We start from the raw sequence: 17327 nt of genomic DNA on the forward strand, positions 1-17327 counted from the left end.
GTTTGATCTAACACTTCATAATATATTCATTACTTGTGCACTTAGCCCTTTGATATTCTCCTCCTTATATAGTTTTAGCCTTTTTCAATACCTCGGACCAAAACAACACTTAGAACCTATGGTATTCTTGGATGGGATCAAATAGTCGTTACGCTACTAAATATTGTGGGTAATACCATGGTATTGACCCTTTGTATTCTTTAATCTTGAATTTCCTTGATTTTCCAACACATACGCGCTTTTCCTCTTGTGAAAGTACATGCATACAGTGAACCCTCATGTATACACTCTTTTTGTACACTATACCCGTGTATACAACTTAACATACCTGAAAATGTCCTTTTTATTCAACTTCTTGATTCTGATCTGTAGTCCTTTGTTCCATCATCCTATTATTTTGTACCATTACTTTGTTCCCTCTGAATAGACATGTTATAATGTGATTTTCCATTGTACATTACTTCTAAACTGATTCCTTTGAACTGCCCTACATTTTGTCACATATGTAAACACAACTGCCATGCATTCTATCACATCTGATATCTCTCATGTAGATTCATATAGTTATATAGATTCATCTAGTTACCATATACAAGTGAGTTGTTTTTCTACAAGTGGGTTGCCATCAAGTACAACACATGCATCAGAATGCCAACAGGATCTTGTCAATAGAGACAACTAACCCTTCCAACACCACTAGACTAACATACATCATGCTCTTTAGCTATCTTGATGAGAATTCACTCAATCATCTCATGTTTCTAATAAGGAAATCTTATGAAAACTCAAACTAGTCTAGTATGTAAGTACATTGATCTCTCTATAGCTACATTTTCATGAAATAGTTAATCTTATATAGTTGAACTTTTTTAAGTTATCTTTATGAACGTTTTAAGGCTATCTCTATGAGAAGCATTACATTAATATTTTACACATTCTTTTATGTCATAATTTCCATGTATTTGTAAATTATCCATCTCTAATGAAATTCAAGTAGACTCCTTTTATATGCATAAAATGTTGAAGCACCTAATCCTAGGCTTTAATATTTAGCTCTATATGTTATCAATGCATTGAATAAGATACAATTACTTCCTTAAATATTTAAGGAAGTGTATTGCATTAAAAAAATCCAAACATTGCTACGATAAATACGTTGAAAAGGATATGGATAAAGGAGGAAACTTGGATGGGAAGATTGAGACTACTATCACATAAAACCAAAAAAATACCAATAAAAATATATATAAAAAAATTCTTGGGTGAAAAAATAGTGAATATCAAGTCAATGTCATCCATTATTCTAGTTTAAAAGAGGTTTAATAAAATAAAAAACTACTGCTTCAAATATCTTACATTTAAATTAATAGACTACTACACTCAAAATGCACCACTTATAGAACACACAATTCACATAAGAAATTATTAAAATATACAAAATAACTTTGATAAACATGGTATACTTTAATTTCTAGGTTGCTTAACCTTTTTTATCTATTCTCTAATAATAGGTTTTTAACCCATTCTTTGTTAATGACTCAGTCAAAATCTCTAGCAATATAACTAATTAAATATCTATCAACATAAAAAATATTGTAATCCATATGTTTTTTAAATGAGAGGTGCTCTAAAAAGAATAAATTGATTATTGATTTGACATATTGTAATTTTATTTTTATTAATAAAATTACAAATAATTTGTATGTGAATTTATAGGAACAATAGAATGTGGAGCTTTTACTAATATTTCAACTACACATATGTGTATATTTGGGACCCAAAAAATTGAACACATGAGGCATACACTAGTTAGTTTGAGTGGGGTTTAGTCCCCACCAAGTCTCAAGTTCAAATTTGATGGGGAGGATTTGAGATGGAAGCCACCTTCAAGGGAATTAAACTATCCCATGGGGCATCCAAGCTCGGCAAAATTTGCACAATCATGGTCATAAAGTCTCACCATTAATTGATCATTCTTGCATCCAATAGATGGACTGGCTCCATCCTTGGATCAACCTAGTTACGAAAAAATTACAATCAATTTTTTTGAGAAAAAAAATTATAATATACATATCACACTAAAATAAATTTAAATAATAATTATTCGTATTCATAACCATGATAATTTAGAATATATATGTGTGTGTGTGTGTGTGTTAACTATAATTTAAGATTCATTTTACTATTAAATTAAAATAATGATTCATATCTGTAACCCTTATATTTCAAATTTTTATATTTAAATTTAATTAACAAATACATATAAACTTAACACTTATAATAGGCTTTTTTCCTAATCTATTTTAAATCGAGTGTGACTAGAAGATGGACAATCTAAGAGAAAGTGTTTTTCATCTTCAACCCTCCTAGGATTTCACATGTGACAAACTCTTTCATCTCATAGTCTTTTGATCAATTTCACTCTGAAGCTCATGAGTTCTTAATCTTGAAAATGTTTATTTTATTTTTATCACTTGTAAACATACAAAGATAATTTTGATTTTCAAAATTGCGGTTGATAACCACCTTATAATATTGTAGTTTCCTTCCCTCCAACTCTTTGTTTCTATATATAGAAATAAGAATATTTCTATATATAGATATGTGAAATATGTATAAATATAAATAATATTGATGAATTTAAACTTTTGTGATCCATATCATGTTTTTGAGAAGAATTTTTCAGCGTAAATCACATTCGAATTCCTTTGTTGACATGTTTTGAACCAACCAGTGTGGTTCATCGTCAGGACAAGTTGAAGAATCAGATCTAGGCAACATGTTAAATAGTCAGAGCAAAACATCCAACAACTATATTTGACCAGGTAACAACTATATTGAACTGGTAGGCTAAACCAGCTAATGACTATATTTGACTGGGAAATGGCTAGTCAGACTGGACTAAGGGACAGAGATAGGAGAGCATAACCATTTTTAAAAATTAATTGATAGGAATTAAAAATAAATATTTAGTTAGTTAGTTAAGAACCAACATGTATCCATCTTAATTTTGGATCTAATGAGCATCAAGAGGAATCAAATCTTTGTATGTTCAAACCTTCTCTCAAGTTTTGCACTAGGAAAGAAGTTTGCATCTTGAGAGATTTGATCCCTCTTGGTGCTTGGCAGATTTGAAGTTAAGATGGATCCTTTAGTACAATTAAATTAGTAGTAATAATTATCATTTTTTTATTGTTATTTATGAATGTAAGTTAATTTATTATTTTATTAAAGAAAAATTATGCATTTAAAATAAAGTGTTAGTAGTTAGTTAGGGGAAGACTTATAATATTGTCAAATGTTCTTAAATTTTGTATTGTTAATTAGTTTCCTTACATTAAAAAAATTGAATTTTGAGCCTATTAGAAGCAATTTTATGTTTTATTGAAAAACCAAAACACATTATTAACCAAGCTAGTATTTGCAAGAAAGTCTATATCGTTATGGTCATTGTTGAGGTTACCTCCAATAAGTCATATGTGTTTTAATAGCATTTACCATTGAATATTAACTAATTTATTATCAAATGAATAGAAATATATAAGGGTGAGGATTAGAGTGAGGATGGGGAAATTTAATATAACGTTTTTTTAATTTAAGTCAACAGAAATATTATAGAACTAAAATTAAATATATGTGAGGGTGATTTGAGGGAGTGGGAGAAATATAGAGAAAAAGTAATTTATTTGTTAAAGAATTTTTGGGATAAATATTGTGGTGATGTTTTTAAAGTTCAATATTCCAAGTGGGCACTTCACCCATCATCAAGGACAATGAATCCTTTGATAATGTGAATGTGTGCTATGGGGGAAGTTGATAAAAAGAATAGGGAAATAAATTAGCCATTGATAAGAATAAGGGGCCAATGTGTTGAATTTAATATAATTATTGTTAGTTATAAAAGGTTGACTAGCATAGCCATATAAATCAAATGGATGGTAAATGTGGATAGACATCAATCCATAATAAGCATCAAAACACTTACTTCACAATATCTCTCATGTTATTATAACTTTATTTTAAATGATTATTATTACAATTATATTAGTTAAACATATCTACGTATGAAAACGCATGGAACAAGAATCTTATCCATGGAGATTTACACCCACTTTACCATAGAAATTCTTAATCTGTAAATATGCTCCGTTACAATACCATGGTTTATCAATACCACATGGTAAAAAAAACATAAATCATTTCATATGACACTTGTTAATATGGCAATTTTTTTAATTAATCAATTTAATTAAAAGAGAAAGCATGACATAACTACTTTGGAGATAAATCTCCATATTTTATTTATGTATACTACTAAGAATATTATAGAATATTTAATGGAGATTAAATCCCTACCATCTACCTAATAATTATTGATAATTAAATTAAAATTTTAAAAGCCCTATTCCAAAATAGACATACCTTTTAGTATAACTGGTCAACCTTTTAATAAAATAATTGATTTTAGTTCTAAAAGGTTGAGTAGTTATTCTATGAAAATTAATAACTAATAAAAATTTTAAAAGACTAATAATTATTTTACGTTTTCTCTACTCCCCACCATTATATATGTGTGTGTGTGTGTGTGTGTGTCAAAAAAATGTATGGTTATTATCTTATTTTTCCTTTGAAAAATTCTTTTAAGTTGTTTTTGACGATATTTAGTCACATTTGGCCTAATAAACATGTTTCCTAAGGTATTGTGTTGCATATTTTTAATTTTCAAAAATTTATGAAATAAAAGCATTGTAACACAAATTTATAGGGTGCAATATATCACCTAGATTATCATTTGTTTTGATATCTGTGGGAAACCTAGGAAAATTTCAAAACATGGTGTTAGGTCTCTATAATACTAGTGTATCCCCCTTATTGTTATTGTTGTGCCTGTTGTATCTTAAGAAACCAATTTCCTGGCTGTAGAGAAATTGTGCTTAAGACATTAATAAATATTATTTACTATCACTTATTGTTTGTTGTGTTCTCAAATGAGGGACCTAGAAAACTTGGTCTTTAACCCTTAATACATGTATGACCGGAACATTTCAGAATGCCATTTGTTGCTAGATATAAATGATGAGTGAAGAAAGCTTGAACGAGAAGTTAAAGATAATATGCTGGTTTTTCACAAAAACTACTATCTGTAACTTAGAAGAATTATGAAAATCATAATTGAATCATAGACAATATGATGCTTAACACAGAAACTACTATCTATGACTCTTGGAGAAGTTAAAGATAATATGGTGGTCTTTCACATAAACTATTATCTATAACTTAGAAAGTAAGGTGGAAACATCAAGTATAGGAGCACTCTTTTAAGGAATTTTAACTTTATCTACATAAGCAAATAAAGACCTGCAACTTCATTACTATACTTGAAAGAAGAAAACATAAGATGATACATGACAGAGAAGGTTACAAAATTATGCCCAACAACTCATGGAAACTTCTAATTCTTTCATTAATCAATGATGATATCAGGAATACAATGGCCTAGTCTCCGGGTTCTCCAAAATTCAAACCCTTTCTTCGTAAATTTTCCTCTTTTTATACATTGTGGAATAGTTGTTGATCTCTAAAACTGCCCAAATTATTTAACTGCTTCTCTAACTATATGAAGTAAAAACTATTACAAAATTTTACAGAGGGTAAAAGACACCTCAAAAAACATGAAATAACAAGAACAAAAATGAATTCAGAAAAAGGACGATAATTGTCGGCTTGCTTTGTTAATCCATTGTCGAGTTCCTCTGTAAATTCCCTAATGATGCTTAATTCGTTTTAGCCGGAATGAAATGTGTTTAGCTTGTGTAATCCTAGGCTTATATGAGCATTTTGATTAGCCAAAACACAAAGAAAACATACCTGACTATATTCCCCTTCAGATTCGGCTCTAACCCTGATTTTCCACTTTACACAGTGAAATTAACATGAACTTTTAATTAATATGCAACTTAAAAGAGTTAATCTTGCTTTATAAACCTGTCAAATCTGTCCACTCAACGCTCCATTGACTTCCATCGCAAATCGCAATCGGCCCGATATATCACTGCAAACTTAACTTTACGCACCCTTAAGCCGCATAACTATGGTAGTGTTGGACTTATGCATAAATCCTTCATATTTGCGCTTTTCCATTATATACCTTTTATAATGAAAATATGCCATAAAACATGTTTTTTCCGCTTTTAATACAAGCTCCACACAACTATCAAGGCATACCTTTTCGGCTAATATATACCCATCGTAGATCTGCGCTTAGTGGATCACGGTCTACAAAGATTTTGGGTGGGACATAAGCCCGAAGAACGCCCGCTCGAAATGGGTGGTTTTCTCTCTCTACCCAGCGACTACATGTCGAATGATAAGTGGGATCAGGTGAGCTCCAATAAAAACCATTTACCGTTTTTGCTCCACCCAAAAACCTGCTTGTAGCTTGAAATCTACCTTTTCGTACGCCTCGCAGACCCGTCGGGGCTTATAAATCATAATATATATACGCTTCAGGTCCGGCCTTTCTATTATAATCCTTTATAATAGAAATACATATAAAATTGTGTAAACAAAATATATATGAAGGGCTTTTGACATAGCGGACCTGCCAGGACTTTACAATAAAACATATATATTTCAAGTCCGTCATCGCAAGTCGCAATCAGCAACGTACATAGCTCAGTGGGGTGGCGGACCTGACGGGACTTAAAACCACGATGTATATACCTTTCGGGTCCGGCTATCGTGAATCGTAATTATCAATTGGTGAATGAACCAACATATGTATTCAGCGCTTTACGGACCCGCCGAACTTTTAAATATAATATATATATTTTAGGTCCGTCCCACGATTGCAAATCGAATCAGTGCTATCAATGGAACCAATTATACATATCATTGCGGACCCTCCGAACTTTATAAAATGCAACTTATAGTATTGCAAGTCCGACTTTAACCCTTTAATACTTGTTTCTTTTGTGAATCTGATATATCACTTTGTTTCTTTTGTGTTTTGATTCTGATATACAATTTATTACATCTACCTCTTGCCTTATCTTTTTTCAAAATATTTTCCAAGTGATTTTTTGAATGAAACAAAAAGATAATTGTTACAACAGTGCCCATGTAGGCCCCATATTGTTATTGTTGTGCCCCATAGAAGCCCACTATTGTTATTGTTGTGCTCTTACATTATTATTGTTATGTAGCCTCTGATTATATTGTGACCCCTTAGACTCCTACATATACAAAGGAGGTCTTGTCATTTGTATAATCCAAGAATTGTTTATTTATGTAATGTAAAGGAGGTTTCCCCCTTGAAGAGAATAAGTTTTTAAGTCATTGATCTATCCTTTTGTGAGATAGTTGCATAACATTTGGTATCAGAGCTTTGGATTCTCGAGTTTTGCTTCTTCAAATAGGTCATCTTGAAATTTTCACTATAATTTTTTTTCTACGAGGCTTCAAAAGCTTTAATTTTGACCACGTGGAGCTGAAATATTGGTGAACTTCGTGTAAAAATTTTACATATTGGTTTGCTATATTTCTAAGATATGATCCAAGGAAGTTAAGGTTTTTTCGGGCTCCAGAATTCAGTCTCAAACAAGTGGCCTAGGGAAAATCATCATAACTTTCATTTCAAGCATTAGATTTAATTTATGTAAAAAGTGGTTGAAATTTAACAGGTAGTTATTCATGTACAAATTTCAGGAATGAAGGTTGAAAAAGCGACATGGGTCACCCTGTAAAACTTCATTATACTGAACCAATCCATACTCAGGTCATCGTGGGAGATTTGCATAACTCTTTCTTGAAGAATCCAATATCTGTTAGACCTCTGGGGTTGGAAAGAAGACTTAAAGTGATAACACAACAAGAAATTTCAGAACTTAGAGATCCGAAATTATAGAGTTACAACCATTCAAAGATCAAGCTCCTAAAAGAAAGAAAAATGTGTGTCTTGTTTTTAAAAATTGCATAACTTTTGTTTTAAAAATTAGTTTTAAGTGATTCCAAGGGCATATTGAAGCATAGATATCAGTATTGGGTTCTAAAATGCCTCCCAAGAAAAATAATTCTACACCCATTAATCCCTCAGAAATATCTACTATGATGCATGAAGAGGAAGAATTACAACATGATATATCGAAACTACGGGACCAAGTGAAACAAATTTTGCTCTCACAAAGAGCAACCACAGATGAACTAAAAGGGGACATAGATAGTTTAAAAGAAGAAATAAAAGGTGACATGGATGGTTTAAAAGGTGAAATATATGGTTTAAAAGGTGACATGAATGGTTTAAAAGAAGACATGGAAGCTTTGACAAATTCATTGCAAGAAAGGCTTCCCAGCTATGACAAGGCAATCCATGATAATCATGATGAGGAAAAAAGGAAAATGAATTATGATTTTAGAGACTCCAATGTGGGGTTTAAGAACCAACACATTCCAAATATAGATATGAGGAAGTTTGATGGCAAGGAACTGGTAACATGGATACTACAAATGGAGCAATATCTTGATCTACAGCATGTGCAAACCTCACAAAAGGTACGTATAGTATCTATAAATTTAGAACCCAATCAGTTTTTATGGTATATATAAAAAAATTCTTGTAAACCACTTGTCACATGTTCAATATTTACAGAGGAAATGATAGCACATTATGAAGATACAAAGAGAAACACCTTCTTTAGCCAATTGATAAATCTGAAACAAAAGGGTTCAATGGTGGAGCACATTGAAGACTTTCAAAAATTGAATATTAGGTTAATCAATATCCTAGAGGAGCATACAATTTATTTCTTCATAAGTCCTTTAAAAGATAACATCCAACATGAGGTTCGCCTTTGGGAATCTCATTCATTGGAGAAGAAATTCAAGGTGGCAAGAAAAGTTGAAAGCAAAATTATGGCAACGAGGAAGTCTACCACTCACAACTATAAAGATGGAAGTGTTTCTTCTCCTAGTCTTCCACAACCTACAATATTGACACCACAACAATTGGGGGAAAAAACAGAAAAAGGGATTTGTTATAGTTGTGATAGAAAATACACTAAAGGTCATAAGTGTGCTGAGAAGAAATTATTCTACATAGATTATGAAGAGGATAATAAAAGGAACAAGAAATATTAAAACAGGATGATATACTAGGAACCAACCCGGAGAAAGAATAAATGAATCCAACCATATCTTGTAATGCATTGGCAAGAGTTACCACTCCTCAAACTCTCCGGATATAAGGATATATCAAGAAGAAAAAGGTACTAGTGTTGATTGATTCGGGTAGGACCCATAATTTTATTCATTATAAGATAGTCAAGGAATTGAATTTCTTCCTATATCCATCACCTGAGTTTCAAGTGATGGTTACAAATGGAGGAACTATAAATTTCTATGGAAAGTGCCATAATATCAATATAACCATGGGGAATATGTATTGAATAGTCAAATTTTTTCCATTTCAATGGGTGGTGTTGATGTTGTACTAGTAGTCTAATGGTTACAATCTTTAGGAATGATAGCTTTCAATTTTCAAGAACTTTTCTTGAAATTCTATTGGGAAGGAAAGGAAGTTGAATTAAGGGGTATCATAGGGAAACCACGAAAGATAATCAGCTCTAATGGCATGACAAGGCTTTTGAATAAAGAGCAACAAGGTGTAATTGCACAATTACGCTCCCTAGAGGTTCGAACATCGAAATCATGTATTTCTCCATGTTAGGAGTTTTATTCATTGTTCTAAATCCCCTAATATTAAATTATCGACCAAGGATCATAGTTTTTGAGTCACACTACATATTGATTCATATTCAGAATTAAGTAAAAAGTATTTGATTTTCTTCTTATAAGCGTAAAAATGTTGAAGTGAAGAATCCTATTTATCCTAATTCTATTTGATTCAAGATTTTAAAATAATGGCCTATCTACTCTGGAAGTCCACTCAGAAACAATTCAATGCAAATATCATTGTGCACACCATTTCATTTCATAAATAACAGAGTTAATATTTGCAAAGAAGCACATTTCCTGTTAACCTAAAGAACTCACTACTTAAATAACTCACTCACTAAAACTCATTCCTTAATGATAATTATATTTAATAATATGATAAATCACTCTTTAAGTAAAGAGATTCTAATATTTAAATGTGAAATGTTGGCTACATGTTAACTTTATAACTCAAAACTTTAAAGCTAAACAAATCAAAGCATTCTTCAAAAAATTAACCTATCTTGGCAATGGAATCACACTGACATTGATTATGAAATCCTCATAAACTACTTACAAAATTAAAACCATGTCAAATAAAAGCAGAACTCAGTTAACACACCCCAATGCTAATGAAATAGAGAAACCTATTATACTTAAAGTATGAATGCTAGACCTAAATCTGAAGACACACAGAACTGCTACTTTAAACTTGATAAACAAAATGCATACCTCTATCTATTCCACAACAATCATACTCAACGTAGAATCTTAAATTCTATTATGGACTTAACACTTATCACTATAAAACTCAGAAAACCTACATTATTGCACACTGAATTCCAATCCTAATTCAATATCTCTCACTATATTGTGTATGAAATCAAACAAATTTGAAACTAGATATATCTGAGTATTCTTATAAAAACATGACACCACAAGATTCAGAAGCATACAGAATATAAAACTCAATTCTTTCGAGGTTTCAGTTATAAACAATATTTGTATATATTTGAATTAACAGTACTTCATAAACACCTTTTTACAGTGTGATTTCACGAAGGAAACAATGACATGCCAAAAATCGTTACCCAGGAAGACCTTGATTGATTTATATCAAACGAGAAATAAAATTCACCTTTGTCAATTTAGATCTATGAAACCATAATACGAAATCAAGTACAGAATGGATCTAGAAATTCAGACACCTAAGTGATAATATTCCAAATAACATTCACTTAGTTAAACAAGCACAGTCCTAAGATCTAGACTAGTTGTAGGACTTGTTTCCAGGTATGGTGGGCCCTTTCCATTCCCGGAGAAAGTTAAATTAATTCAATGAGAATAAATTTAAAGCATAACCATAATACTCATAGTAAAACTTAACGTTGCAACTGAATTATATTAAGGTTCAAGCATCGATACAAATTTCATACTAAAATCTCCTTAATAGAGTATTCTTCAGAAAATAGATCAACAGTTCTTTTTGTTACTTCCCTTCTCGCTAACCGAGATACAAAGCATATCGGCCTTAAAAATTTTAACTGATATGATCTAAAATTAAATAATTAACTATACAAAGTAAACATTTTCAACATTAAAACTATTATAAGTTGGATGATAACTTTTCGTGAATGATCTTCCAAATGGATCAGATTAGTTGGGCTTCATCCTGTTTTTGGGAAAACTTCTTTCCTTTTTTAGCAAGAAAATGTTCATCCTCAATCACCCAAGATATCACTCAAACATTTGTTGTTGCTAGATTAAGTGCAGAATCATGGATAGTTGTCATATCTAAATTACCCGAGATATCACTTGAACTCTTGATGCCAAGTTAATTACATAATCGTAAAATAGAGTGGGGTATAAAATGGTAGGAAACCATTTGGATGATGAGTTGTCCATTTCCATATATGAGTCATATAAGTGCTGAGACTTTGACTACTTGTCAAAATACTCCAGGTCTAAGAGTCCAAGTAATGAATAGTTATGAATAACCTAATAATCATGATCTTATTAATCTACCTAAACTTAATCAAAAACACTGAAAATAGAGCTAAGTAAGTGTTTTACATCTAGTCACAAAATATCAGGTTTTTATGTTAATGGAATAGTACAAAAAGGTAAAAGGAGTATAGATATAGGTGAAAAATAGTAAAGAAAGGGGTACATGTAGGTACAAAAGTGGGGACCAACATCCGCCCATGCCAAAAGAGATGCAGGCCCTCATGCATTTGTCACTAAGTCACCAAAAATAGGGTAGATCATTGTTTCAAACTCCCGTTGCCTTGACCAACACTTCCAACCCATGATGGTCCTTTACCACAGATTTCTAGAAGTGTAGAGCTATCTTCTGAGCATTGACCTTCTTAACAGGCCTCATCCGAGCCTTCTTCCAATGAAACAGTCGCCCATTCTTTAGCACTAATGCATCATTCTGAGACACCAAGGAAAGGTTGGTGTCTCTATACTCATTATTGAAATCTCGGACATAGAGAAACAAAACCTTATACTTACGAGCCCTTTCTCTTAGTTTGGCATTCTTCTTTTGAATTTTAGCCACAAGACAATGCAGGTTTTCTTCATTATGGACAGAGGAGATTTTTCCTGGCATCATGGGTGGCTAGGAGTTATTTCCGTTCTGAGTAGAGCCAGTCTTGTTTCTATTAGATCTAGACCTTTGTTACTTGTTGCTTGTACTTCTGCTGGAAAGTTTTTCAAGCCAGGAATAGCTCATCATATCTTGGTCAATCTCCTACAAGATATTTTGTTCACATAGGGGAACTTCATTTCCTTTATTGACCACAATGATTTCCTCGATGCCAAAATCTAGAGAAGATAAAACACTAACTAGTTCCTAATATGAGTGTCTGAAATTGACAACCCCTGCTTGCACATGCCCCTAGTATAACATTTATTTTGAGCGAGAGTCGGGGTTTCTACCGATTGTTCAAGTGGATTCGAAGACAGTACAGCTATTGATCCTACATCATCCTAGAAACTTTTGTGTTTCCTCTTAAGGGTAGTCCTAGCCTTTTCATCGCACTATTCAGTAGTATCCACCATGGGTTCAACAACATCTGGGGAAGGTTCTACTGGTTTGTCATCCTGCGCTTTCTTGGCATTATTTTCCCTATGTCCAGGTTTTTCCTTCTTATTTCTCCTACATTTCTTCTTTTTTTGTGATATTGGGGTTGCTTGCTCATCGAGGATATCAGGACTTAATGTTACCTCCCAAGGTTTTTCGGCCGAGCTTCCTTCCACAAAGAGTGGTGGCCTTTGTTTATGAACTAAGGTCTAGTCTAGAACTTGAAGGATTTTTGGCCTTAAGACTTGGAGGTTTCGACACAGGGCTGATAAGTCTCTTTCGACCTTTTGTTTAGGTTTCCTCTCCTGAGAAATTCTCGATTAGGAAATCCTCCCAAGTCTTCCAACTTTTGCTCAATTCTTCTATTACAATCATCTTAATTAGACTATAATGATATGTAACTATTTGAGGGTTTTTACCTTGAGACTAGACCCCTCTTTCCATTTTATGTATACTTTGATGCAAAAAGTAGGGAAAATTAATTTCTCGACTCTCTGAGAAGTGAAACAATAATCTAAAGTGGAAGAGAAAAACAACAGCATACCTTCCCTTGCATGTAATGAATCTCTATAATGTCATGAGCAACGAGTACCATTTTTCATCCAAACAACTTCGTAACACTCCTGTCGACTAGCTCTACGTCTGATGTGCAGGCATGAGGAATTTTTCACACTCTGTTACATCTTAGTGCCCTCGTTTGGAGTTGGTCAACTGTAGAAGACAACCCCGTCAACTTTCTGATAGATTCCTCTGTAATTCTAAATTTGAGGTTCCTTATCTCCACAATGTCATCGTTAAAGCTATGCGAGAAGGCTAAGGCCACCTTGTCATTATATCCCTGAGATTTCCTAAGAAACCCCGTCCAGCCTCTTTCTTCAAAAAATTCCCTACACTTTTCATACTCTCGACTTCTAGAAAATTTCACAAAGGTGGACTCATGCCTATCAACCCCCATGCCTAAATGAAGATAGGTCTTGATAAAAAAAATTGTTGCGAGATTAACACTCACAATCGATTTTCTTAGCACCTTGAACAGAGAATTACAATACTGATTCTCAGCCTTGAGTAATTTGTAAAAGGAACATATTTCAAAGGTTAGATTGAAAACCTCCATGTGCGGGGACATGATGAATCAGCATCCATTCAAAAGGTCGTACAGGTGAGGGAGTTGTCGGATGTCGGTGATGAAGGGAATGGGAATTGGTTGTCATGATGGCCAATAGTTTGTCATAATTCATAACGATAGGAAAATAATCATGGCAAGGGTAAATTGAGGATTCACATGCATCGTTATGATTAAAGGGAAAGTGGGGGAAATGGGGATTAATTGACATAGGAAAAGACAATAATAGATAATGGAGATAAATTGTTACATAGCCTATAATCGTATGCTTCCAATTTAGCTTAAGTAAATAAATAGTCACATACCTTAGTTCTAACTCATAATGTTGTTGGATTCCAAGGACAAGGATGGTAAGTTGATTTTGATTTTTAATCAAAGCATAGCAACACTTAAGAACAATTGGGAAAGATTTTGTCCTGTAATCCATGTTTATTAATGAATTTTGCATGTAGCATTTTCCCTTGAAGTTTCCACATTCTGGAGCTCCATGATAGTGCCAAGTTAGGTATAGGAAGTTAAGTAAAAAATCAACCTAAACTGCATTTGGAAACAAATCTTCTTTTGTGGAATATTTGTTGGAAATAATACTGAGAGGGGGGGTGAATCAATATTATTAAGTCAATAATACTTTTTCATTTCCATACTTAGATACATATACGCTACTTCAGTTAATAGAACCCACGTGTATACGCAACTATGTCTAATGCAACTAGCGTATATCCAAAATTCAGTTAATCCATTAAATGTTGATCTTTAGTTAGTGCATCAGAACTTAATTAACCATATGAACAGTAAGCAGGTGCAGTAAAATAGAATAGATCATCACACATAAGAAGCACACATGAACACCATGATATAAGGTGGAAACCCAATGTGGGTGAAAACCACTTGCTGCAAGTCGTCTTTATCTTCTTTTAATAAGAAACTTCATTTTACAATATTTTGTACTGGTACAGCCTTATACCAATACACAGGCTTCTACCTACAGAAGGCTACAACCTTCTCTCATTCTCCAGACACTCCTGGAAGGGAGCAACAGCCCCCTTAGCTCTTGTATTAGCCGATCCATTTACTAGTATGTAGGTTCTGGCCTACTGAAGCGCTCCAATCTTTACTCGTTTTCTAGCTGCTACTGGAAGGGAGCTACCACCCCCTTAGCTCTTGTACTAGCTAATGTACTAGTACGTAGGTACTGACCTACAGAAGGCTACAACCTTCTCTTTCTTCCTCTAGGTACCACATTTCATACATTTTCAGACTGGATACTACTGAAGCACAACACAATAATCTGAAGGCCACGTTTCATCCAATTTTCATACTAAACCCATCAATATCATTGAAGCACATTAGCATCATCAATCTTTAAATCACTTCAATACTGAATCACTAAAACCTTGTCAACATACTGCAGTCACAGAGTAGACAACAGAACTCTGTAATAACAATCAGACCCAACTGCAACTTCAAATATCATACTTCATAATGTATACACTACTACGATGAACCAAACCCGCGTACATACGTGCTTTCACCAAAGCCAACCTGCGTACAGATCTATAAATATTCAATCATGACTTGCAGCTATTTCAAACTTAAGTTATACCCAGTTCAGAACATTACATGTGTCAGTATACAGATCTAGAATAAGCATAATCAACCATATAGAGATAGTTCATTTCAAACCATTTGATCCCGATCTATCCTTAGATCTTGTTCTCCATCAACCGGTGAGATTCCTCCTTAGCTCAGATCAAGCAATGCATCATAAACCCATAACCTGCATACTGGATCTCATACTTCATCATACATTCAAGACTTTCTCAATGTCATTGCCTAATGATCTTCTTCTCCTTTTATAGTCTTAGGCCTTACTCAATACCATGGTCCAAAACCATAACAAACCAATACCATGGACCCGATACTTGGGATCGGCACATATGACGAGATACTATGGTCCAAAACCATAGGTTCAAATACCAAGGACTAACTACCATGGACCAAAACCTAATGTACGCGACTTCTCTTGCATGAAAGTGCGTGTATACTCATACACGCCTTTTGATCGATGATCCCGCGTGTATACGTGACTTTGATAAGAGGAACCTGCGTATACCTTATTTTCTTCATTCTTTGTAGTCTGATCATCAACTCTTTGCTACTGACCTGCTGCACTATGATCTATCATCTATGTGATTTGCCATCAAGGACAACACTTGTCTCATAATGCCAACAATCTCCCCCTTTGGACTTGATGGCAAAGCTAACTTGTCATACTAAGAACTGTCATCTGATTCCTTTGAGCTGTATTGCATCCCATGCATTCAGTCACATCTGATATCTCTTCTGTAGATTCATCTAGTTATATGTAAGTGAGTTGTTCTTCTATGAGTGGGTTTCCATCAAGTACAACACATGCATCATAATGCCAACAATATCCCCCTTTGGACTTGATGGCAACAATGCCAAATCACTCTCCCCCTTTGACATCAAGGGCAAAGGGCGGACCAAGATATTCTCTTTCCTTGATAAACATTCTGTTGTCCATACTCCCCCTGAGTACCTGCTGAAATATCTGAATGTGCTCCCCCTTTGTATACGCGAAGGTGTACCAATCTGTCCATGCTCCCTATGTTGAAGTCTCTGCTCTGCTGAAGAGTGCTATTCATGCTCCCCCTGACTGTAAGCATGGTCTGCAAAAAGATGTTCTATAAGGTCTGCAAAAAGATGTTCTATAAGAAGAACATGACTCTATCATAAATGACCTTCCTAGCACCAAAGACTCATACATACATCCATCTCCCAACCAAGAGGGGATATACCAGAAGTTTACAAAGTACATTACATTATTCATCCCAGGCATAGTGGGGAAACCAACATAGGCCGTTACATGACCTTGATAAAAGAAATACATTTCATCATCCTTCTTATGCATAGAGGGGTTACAAATTACATCATGTGACCAGAAGAGATTTCATCAAATGACTACAATAGATAGAAACACACTATTACATCATGAGTCTTGACATGACCCCTTACATGAGACCAAACATCTAAATAAGACCATGATAGTCATTAGCAACTATCATACACAATGTATGATCTGTTCCATAAGCATCTATCACCAACATCTAGACCAGCAATCATGTTCTCCCTCTGTACCTGTTCCATCTGTGCCAGATGGTTTCTATCAGGCCCATATCAAACTCTTCTCATTCTGAGTTTGGCCCACTGATTTCCTTCAAATTAACATATATGCGACTGTATCCATAGAAACAGGTGTATATACGCGGATGTTCTTCATAAAACTCGCGTACAACCACTTCCAGATCAGCAACCTGTAAATGTCCTGTAACAAGGTATGTCTACATATAGATATCAACTCATCCTTTTGAACGTCATCATAAA

General features: G+C 33.6%; 1 pseudogene; it reads left to right on the forward strand.

Moving 5' to 3' along the window:
• Positions 1-17327, forward strand: part of LOC149191086 (phosphoenolpyruvate carboxykinase (ATP)-like) — a 175566-nt pseudogene that overhangs the window by 64375 nt on the left and 93864 nt on the right.

Source organism: Pinus tabuliformis, chromosome 3_1 (assembly GCF_031772625.1).
Source record: "Pinus tabuliformis cultivar Carrire ecotype Pingquan chromosome 3_1, CPIR1, whole genome shotgun sequence".
Lineage (NCBI taxonomy): Eukaryota > Viridiplantae > Streptophyta > Pinopsida > Pinales > Pinaceae > Pinus > Pinus tabuliformis.